We start from the raw sequence: 8554 nt of genomic DNA on the forward strand, positions 1-8554 counted from the left end.
CACCCTGGAGACGATCCCTTCCGTGTGGGCGTATTGCGTGGCGAGGGAAGTGGAGCAGTGGGGCGCCGTGCTCCAGGAGGGGAGACGTGAAGGAGCGGGGCGCTGAGGACCTGGGGGGAGGAGCCTAACCCTTGACACACCTGCCGGGCTTAACCCACAAATTCGTCCAACACTTTCGCGTTATTAGAATAAAATAATAAAGCCTCATCCAACACTTGTCATCTTAAAGCAGTCTTGTCTGACGTTTCTGCATGATTATAAAACCGCCTTATCTTACTTAGCAGCGCACAAGACTAAGGCTGGTATTATCAGACACTTTGGCTTCTTCTAAAGGTCAAAGAGGGGGGCAGTCGGGTTCTAATGAGTGTTTCTTTATGTTCACGGTAGAGAGGAAGGGTCAAACTACCACCAGGGTCATACAACTACTCCTGTAAATGTCCACAACTCCTATGAAAGCCTTGTCAAATATGTGTTCTTGGGCGGCGAAATGTCTTATAAAATATAAATTATAACATTTCTGCGTAACTAGATGAAAAGGCCGATCCGATGACTTCCCTTCTATCGTTGACATAATCTTACGTAACGAAGACTTCCCTAACACCACGTAACCAATAGGAAAACAACTGGCACACCGATCACTTGCTTTTCAATACGATATTATTTTTACTTACCTCTTGGACAGTCATCACCTGCATCGTGGATATTCTTACTGGTATCAACAATTACTTCGCACCCTGAATACAATTTCCTATACAAATATTGCCTTCATTATCATAAAGTGTATTCTAATCAGCTATTTATTTTTTATCGCTGTAATTAGTTTTAGTATTGTTTATGCTATTCATTTCTTTAATCATTGTCATAAGTCAACACCTCCATATCGTTTTTCCTGGAAGACGAAGGCAAACATCTCCCTGCAGTGTTTAGCATGAAGCATAACAGCCAAACACAAGAGGAGGAGGAGGAGGAGGAGGAGGAGAGGAAAAGAGAAGAGAGGAGAAGAGAAAAGAGAAGACAAGACAAGACAAGAGAAGAGAGGAGAAGAGAAGAGAAGAGAAGAGAAGAGAAGAGAAGAGAAGAGAAGAGAAGAGAAGAAAAGAAAAGAAAAGAAAAGAAAAGAAAAAAAAAAGTAAAGAAAAGAGGAGAGGAGAGAAGAGAAGAGAAGAGAAGAGAAGAGAAGAGAAGAGAAGAGAAGAGAGGAGAGGAGAGGAGAGAAGGAGGAGGAGGAACACTAACAAGAGGAGGTGAAGCAATAGATTTTGCAAAAGTCCGTTATGTAATCTCCCATCAGAAACCGGAGTGCGCGAGGTCAGCAATCAAATACTACTCGCAGTGACCTCAATACGGCGACGGTTGAGAATTGTACGTTCCCATTGTGAACGCTCTATATTTTTAAGGCGTTATTCCCATATATGTGTATGCGTATGTGTGGCTGTTTCTGTAGTTGGATGAAATTTAATTCTTACAAAAGGAGCGATCATGTTAAAACTCCCCACTGTAGGTTATAATTATATTTTTACCTGAAAACTAAACTCTCAAGCTTGATAAAAAAAAAAACTATGGGGATTTGAAACCATATACACTACGTTAGAGACAACTATGCGTGCTCCGTTAGAGGAAACAAACTCCCCTCATTCTATGGTGGCGATCCGTCCGAACACCTCCCACTTGAAGTCAGGGCGTGCGAGTACATTTCCAAGGCTTCAACGGCTCTCAAAATAGTACTTCATATCGTTAAACAACATTAATTTTGGTCTTCGCGGAGCTGATAACTCGTGTGTTTTTTGTATGTTTGTGTTGGGAGTGAGGAAGGAAATCAAGGCTATAATAAATCCAAATCATCAGGACACCTCTCCTCCCGAAATTGACCTATCTTTCGGCCACTCCTCTAACTCTATTTAGGAGCAGTAAGTAGCGGGCCTTTTTTTTCATTATTATTTCCTTTTTTATGCCCTGGAACTGACTCCTTTGCTGTAAAATAAAGGGCAATAACCTAGCTTAGCCGGGGGCTTCATGGTGCAGTGGTTAGCACACTCGGCTCACAATCGAGAGAGCCCGGGTTCGATTCCCGGGCGGAGTAGAAAAATTTGGGCGGCTTTTCCGATACCCTACGCCCCTGTCCACCCAGCAGCGAATGGGTACCAGGTATTAATCGGGAGTTGTGTCCCGTCTCCTGGGGTCTGTTCCCTTCTCCTATAATTCCTTCCTCCTCCTGTCTCTCTCCGGTATATGACCACAGATGTTGCGCCGACTAAATCAAACTTTCCAAACCTTACCTAGCTTAGCCCTCTTGAACAGTGTAATACCGCGTCGCATGTTGCAGCACTGACGGGCCCTTTTCCACTCCCAGGTACGGCCGGCCTCCCCCTTTTCCAGTTATGAGGGATGGAACCAGTCAAAGCCGCTTCCAACCTCCGCATAGTGTGTAGGTGAGTATTTCATGTACTAGTTTTGTGCTGTGGGGAGGGTGGGGAGGTATCGGTTGTAAGAGTGATATGATTTTGGCGCTGTTGGAGAACGTTGCTTGGTGCCTTTAATTGGAGAGCGTTCTCGTGTCATTGTAAATTAGTGGAGGATAAGTGTAGAGCATTTTGTAATGATGTCGTGCTGTGTAATTGTGGTGCTGAGATGAAGTGCTAAGTTATCGTAGTGCTGAACTGATTTGATCCTGTGCTGACATGATGCTGAGTTATTGTGGTGCTGAGGTATTGTGGTGCCGAGTTATTGTGGTGCTGAGGTTATGTGGTGCCGAGTTATTGTGGTGCTGAGGTTATGTGGTGCCGAGTTATTGTGGTGCTGAGGTTATGTGGTGCCGAGTTATTGTGGTGCTGAGGTTATGTGGTGCCGAGTTATTGTGGTGCTGAGGTTATGTGGTGCCGAGTTATTGTGGTGCTGAGGTTATGTGGTGCCGAGTTATTGTGGTGCTGAGGTTATGTGGTGCCGAGTTATTGTGGTGCTGAGGTTATGTGGTGCCGAGTTATTGTGGTGCTGAGGTTATGTGGTGCCGAGTTATTGTGGTGCTGAGGTTATGTGGTGCCGAGTTATTGTGGTGCTGAGGTTATGTGGTGCCGAGTTATTGTGGTGCTGAGGTTATGTGGTGCCGAGTTATTGTGGTGCTGAGGTTATGTGGTGCCGAGTTATTGTGGTGCTGAGGTTATGTGGTGCCGAGTTATTGTGGTGCTGAGGTTATGTGGTGCCGAGTTATTGTGGTGCTGAGGTTATGTGGTGCCGAGTTATTGTGGTGCTGAGGTTATGTGGTGCCGAGTTATTGTGGTGCTGAGGTTATGTGGTGCCGAGTTATTGTGGTGCTGAGGTTATGTGGTGCCGAGTTATTGTGGTGCTGAGGTTATGTGGTGCCGAGTTATTGTGGTGCAGAGGTATTGTGGTGCTGAGTTATTGTGGTGCTCAGGTATTGTGGTGCTGAGGTTATGTGGTGCCGAGTTATTGTGGTGCTGAGGTTATGTGGTGCCGAGTTATTGTGGTGCTGAGGTTATGTGGTGCCGAGTTATTGTGGTGCTGAGGTTATGTGGTGCCGAGTTATTGTGGTGCTGAGGTTATGTGGTGCTGAGGTTATGTGGTGCCGAGTTATTGTGGTGCTGAGGTTATGTGGTGCCGAGTTATTGTGGTGCTGAGGTTATGTGGTGCCGAGTTATTGTGGTGCCGAGTTATTGTGGTGCCGAGTTATTGTGGTGCTGAGGTTATGTGGTGCCGAGTTATTGTGGTGCTGAGGTTATGTGGTGCCGAGTTATTGTGGTGCTGAGGTTATGTGGTGCCGAGTTATTGTGGTGCTGAGGTTATGTGGTGCCGAGTTATTGTGGTGCCGAGTTATTGTGGTGCTCAGGTATTGTGGTGCTGAGGTTATGTGGTGCCGAGTTATTGTGGTGCTGAGTTATTGTGGTGCTCAGGTATTGTGGTGCTGAGGTTATGTGGTGCCGAGTTATTGTGGTGCTGAGGTTATGTGGTGCCGAGTTATTGTGGTGCTGAGTTATTGTGGTGCCGAGTTATTGTGGTGCCGAGTTATTGTGGTGCCGAGTTATTGTGGTGCCGAGTTATTGTGGTGCCGAGTTATTATGGTGCCGAGTTATTGTGGTGCTGAGGTTATGTGGTGCCGAGTTATTGTGGTGCTGAGGTTATGTGGTGCTGAGGTTATGTGGTGCCGAGTTATTGTGGTGCCGAGTTATTGTGGTGCTGAGGTTATGTGGTGCCGAGTTATTGTGGTGCTGAGTTATTGTGGTGCCGAGTTATTGTGGTGCTGAGGTTATGTGGTGCCGAGTTATTGTGGTGCCGAGTTATTGTGGTGCTCAGGTATTGTGGTGCTGAGGTTATGTGGTGCCGAGTTATTGTGGTGCTGAGGTTATGTGGTGCCGAGTTATTGTGGTGCTGAGGTTATGTGGTGCCGAGTTATTGTGGTGCTGAGGTTATGTGGTGCCGAGTTATTGTGGTGCTGAGGTTATGTGGTGCCGAGTTATTGTGGTGCTGAGGTTATGTGGTGCCGAGTTATTGTGGTGCTGAGGTTATGTGGTGCCGAGTTATTGTGGTGCTGAGGTTATGTGGTGCCGAGTTATTGTGGTGCTGAGGTTATGTGGTGCCGAGTTATTGTGGTGCCGAGTTATTGTGGTGCCGAGTTATTGTGGTGCTGAGGTTATGTGGTGCCGAGTTATTGTGGTGCTGAGGTTATGTGGTGCCGAGTTATTGTGGTGCTGAGGTTATGGTGCCGAGTTTTTGTTGTGCTGTGGTTATGTGGTGCCGAGTTATTGTGGTGCTGAGGTTATGTGGTGCCGAGTTATTGTGGTGCTGAGGTTATGTGGTGCCGAGTTATTGTGGTGCTGAGGTTATGTGGTGCCGAGTTATTGTGGTGCTGAGGTTTTGTGGTGCCGAGTTATTGTGGTGCTGAGGTTATGTGGTGCCGAGTTATTGTGGTGCTGAGGTTATGTGGTGCCGAGTTATTGTGGTGCTGAGGTTATGTGGTGCCGAGTTATTGTGGTGCTGAGGTTATGTGGTGCCGAGTTATTGTGGTGCTGAGGTTATGTGGTGCCGAGTTATTGTGGTGCTGAGGTTATGTGGTGCCGAGTTATTGTGGTGCAGAGTTATTGTGGTGCCGAGTTATTGTGGTGCTGAGGTTATGTGGTGCCGAGTTATTGTGGTGCAGAGTTATTGTGGTGCCGAGTTATTGTGGTGCCGAGTTATTGTGGTGCCGAGTTATTGTGGTGCCGAGTTATTGTGGTGCCGAGTTATGGTGCCGAGTTATTATGGTGCCGAGTTATTGTGGTGCCGAGTTATTGTGGTGCCGAGTTATTATGGTGCCGAGTTATTGTGGTGCCGAGTTATTGTGGTGCCGAGTTATTGTGGTGCCGAGTTATTGTGGTGCTGAGGTTATGTGGTGCCGAGTTATTGTGGTGCCGAGTTATTGTGGTGCCGAGTTATTGTGGTGCCGAGTTATTATGGTGCCGAGTTATTGTGGTGCCGAGTTATTGTGGTGCCGAGTTATTGTGGTGCCGAGTTATTATGGTGCCGAGTTATTGTGGTGCCGAGTTATTGTGGTGCCGAGTTATTATGGTGCCGAGTTATTATGGTGCCGAGTTATTGTGGTGCCGAGTTATTGTGGTGCCGAGTTATTATGGTGCCGAGTTATTATGGTGCCGAGTTATTGTGGTGGCTGCTGGGGTAATGTTGTGGCGTTGCTGTAGCCGTCACCCGTGTTCAGATGCTTGTCATGGGGTGACTTGTGGAGTTGTGTCGCCGTTGTTTGTGTTGGAGTGACGTTCATTGGCGCGCGTAAGACGGCTTAGTAACGCTGGTGATGTTTCATATGTTCACGTGACGTCTTTCGTTGCGATATGACGTTATTTGGGCGCTGGGATGACGGATGTATTTTACTGCAACCGTTTTCATCTATATTCTCTAATTCTTGAAGTTTTTATGTACGTTCTTCTTGTTGATTGGACGTGGAAATATGTATTGATAAGTCATTTGTTTACGACTCAGTTACTCGGAACAATTATCCTCCCACGTGGTCGGCCACTTGCTGGGGAGCGAAAGGGAGGCACAGCGGGAGAGGAATAAATTTGAATAAAATATAATTAAATATGGAGAGGGAGAGATGGAAAGTGAAGGGAAAAATAAGAATTACGATATTATAGATGAAGTGGACGACGAGAGGGGGCAGAAAAAGAGAGGAAGACTAAATATATCCGTAAGAAGGACAAAAAAAGGGAGAAAGGAGAAAAGAATAAAGGGATGAGAAGCGAGAGGTCAGCTAGAATAATACAGTAATGGAAGGGGCTGGGGAAAGGGAAAGGAGTGGAGGCGAAGGGGTATGAAAGCAGGAGAAGAAAGCAAAAAGGGAGAAGGTAAAGGAAGAAAAGTGGGCAAGTACAGGAAGAAGAAAGAGAAGAAAATGGAGAAGGGATAGGAGAACGGGAGAGGAAAGCAGAAAAGGAAAAAAAAAGTAGAGGTAGAGGAGAGAGCAGTGACACATTATTCAGGAAAAAAAGTAAACAATAGGAAGATGGGAAATACAAATAAATGGGGAAAAGAGGAGGATAGGAGAGGAAGGAAAAAGGGAAGAAAATAGGGAGAATATGGGAGAAAAGAAAAGAAAAGAAAAAGGAGAAAAGGTAAAAGGGGAAGAAGATGAGAAAAAACAAAAAGGAAAATAGCCAGGCAAGGAGAAAAGGGAAGGAAATGGAGGAGAATGGATATGACAAACTTAGAAAAGAGAAAAAAACAGAGAAGTAAAGGAAGAGGAAAGAGCAGTGACATACAGGATAAAAAAAAAAGAAGGGAAGATGGGAGGGAAAGAGGGAAAATAGCCAGGCAAGGAGAAAGGGGAAGGAAATGGAGGTAGAAAGAGAAGAAAACAGATAAGTAAAGGAAGAGGAAAGAGGAATGACATACAGGATAAAAAATAAATAAAAGAGACAATAAGATAGGAGGGAAACAAAAAGGGGGGAGGGGGCCGTAAGGAGGGAAAAATGGCCCGGCAAGGAAGAGTGTTTGGGGAAGCAGGGAAGGAAGTAATGTGTTCCGGGAAGCCTCGTGCATCATGTGGCGGCGGAGGGCGGGAGTTGTCCGCCGACCCGGGGGAACAGTGTCCTCACGTGCCACTAACGGCCGGGACAGGAGCAGCTGGAGGGAGGGAGAGGGGCATAGGGAGGGAGGAGTGGAGGTCTCTAATGGAGGAGGGAGAGGAGAAGAGGATTTACATACGGGGAGGAGGGGAATAGGATAACACAGGTCAGAGGGACAAGAGCCTTTTCAACCTAGAGAGCAGAAAAATCGGAACAGGAGAAGAGGGAGGAGGGTAGGCCTGTAATGAAGGAGGAAGAAGAAAAGATTTACATTTGGAGGGAAGGGAAGAAGAGGAGATTCAGGCCTATACAACCTAGAGAGCAGAATGAGCGTGACAGGAGGAAAGGGGGGGAGGTGCAGAGAGGGAAAAGGGTAGAGAGAGAGATTTACATTTGAAGGGGGGTAGGAGGGGAGCGTCATCACAGAGAGTCAGGCCTATGTATACACCTGAGAGAGGAGGAAGATCAGTGCAGGAGAAGCTTGAAGGGGGTAGGGGCGGGTCACAGGGAGGGAGGAGTGCAGTGTAATGGACGAGGAAGGGGAGGAGGAGATGACCTAAGTCTGGAGGGGAGGGGAGGAGAATCATCACAGGTCACATGGGGAGAGAGGAAGCGAGACTCAGGCCTATGCAACTTTGAGAGGAGGAAGATAGCTATTGATGGAGATGAAAGGGAGAGGGAGATGCGTAGTGAGCCACGGTGAGGTGCTACACGTGACCGCTCACCGCATAGGCCATTGGGGGCCGTGAACCTTCCCCTGCGGTACTTGTGTGAGACTGAGACTTGGGGATAGAGCGGAACACTTCTCTGGCTTGTGGAAAAAAACTTCTTGTGGTTTCTTGTCCGATGTATTATGCTATATAATTTCCTATAGTTGATTTTTTTTCTATTGCCCTCTTGGAATCACTATTTTCTTTTTTTGCGTCGTATAGGAATCATTTATCCTTCATTTTTACTCCCTATCACTTCTATTCATCTTTTTTACCCAACAACCCATTCATATATAGGTCAAAGCTGTGTTAAAAAGAGAAGTACTAAACGTTTCTTATGATTCCCTTGTTGTGTTTTAAGCAGTGGAGGACTTTCACACAAGACACCTCACGAAAGAAAAACAAAAAAAAAAATCAACATAGGTACACATTGCGATTGGGCTACTTCAGGAGCGTTAACCCGAAAAAGGAGAGTAAATGAGAGAAGTTCTATTCCCTACTATTCTGGTCTGTCATGTAAGCCGGGGCCGGGGCGTGGGTGTCACCTAACCTGCCGCGGGGTCATCGCATCCTCTAGGAGCGTCCTCAGGTGTCTCCTTTGGCGTCCCCGAGAAGGTGGATGAACCGGCGGGTCATTAAATGTGTAATAATCATCTACCTGAGCTGAGATGCGAACCCAGGGCGTACGGGGTTAATGGGGTCGGTCGGTCGTCGGCGGTGAGGCAAGTCGCATCACACCGCCGCGGCTCTTCAAGGAAACATAAAAATTGTAAA

General features: G+C 46.8%; 1 long non-coding RNA gene across 1 annotated transcript in view; it reads left to right on the top strand.

Moving 5' to 3' along the window:
- The first annotated feature begins 2346 nt into the window (after positions 1-2346).
- LOC126996448 (uncharacterized) overlaps positions 2347-8554 on the top strand; it is a 95450-nt gene continuing 89242 nt past the window's right edge. The window contains exon 1 of the long non-coding RNA XR_007751177.1: positions 2347-2429. This is a non-coding gene — a long non-coding RNA (uncharacterized LOC126996448). The remainder of the gene's footprint in view (positions 2430-8554) is intronic.

The sequence above is a fragment of the Eriocheir sinensis genome, chromosome 10, assembly GCF_024679095.1.
Source record: "Eriocheir sinensis breed Jianghai 21 chromosome 10, ASM2467909v1, whole genome shotgun sequence".
Taxonomy (NCBI): Eukaryota; Metazoa; Arthropoda; class Malacostraca; order Decapoda; family Varunidae; genus Eriocheir; species Eriocheir sinensis.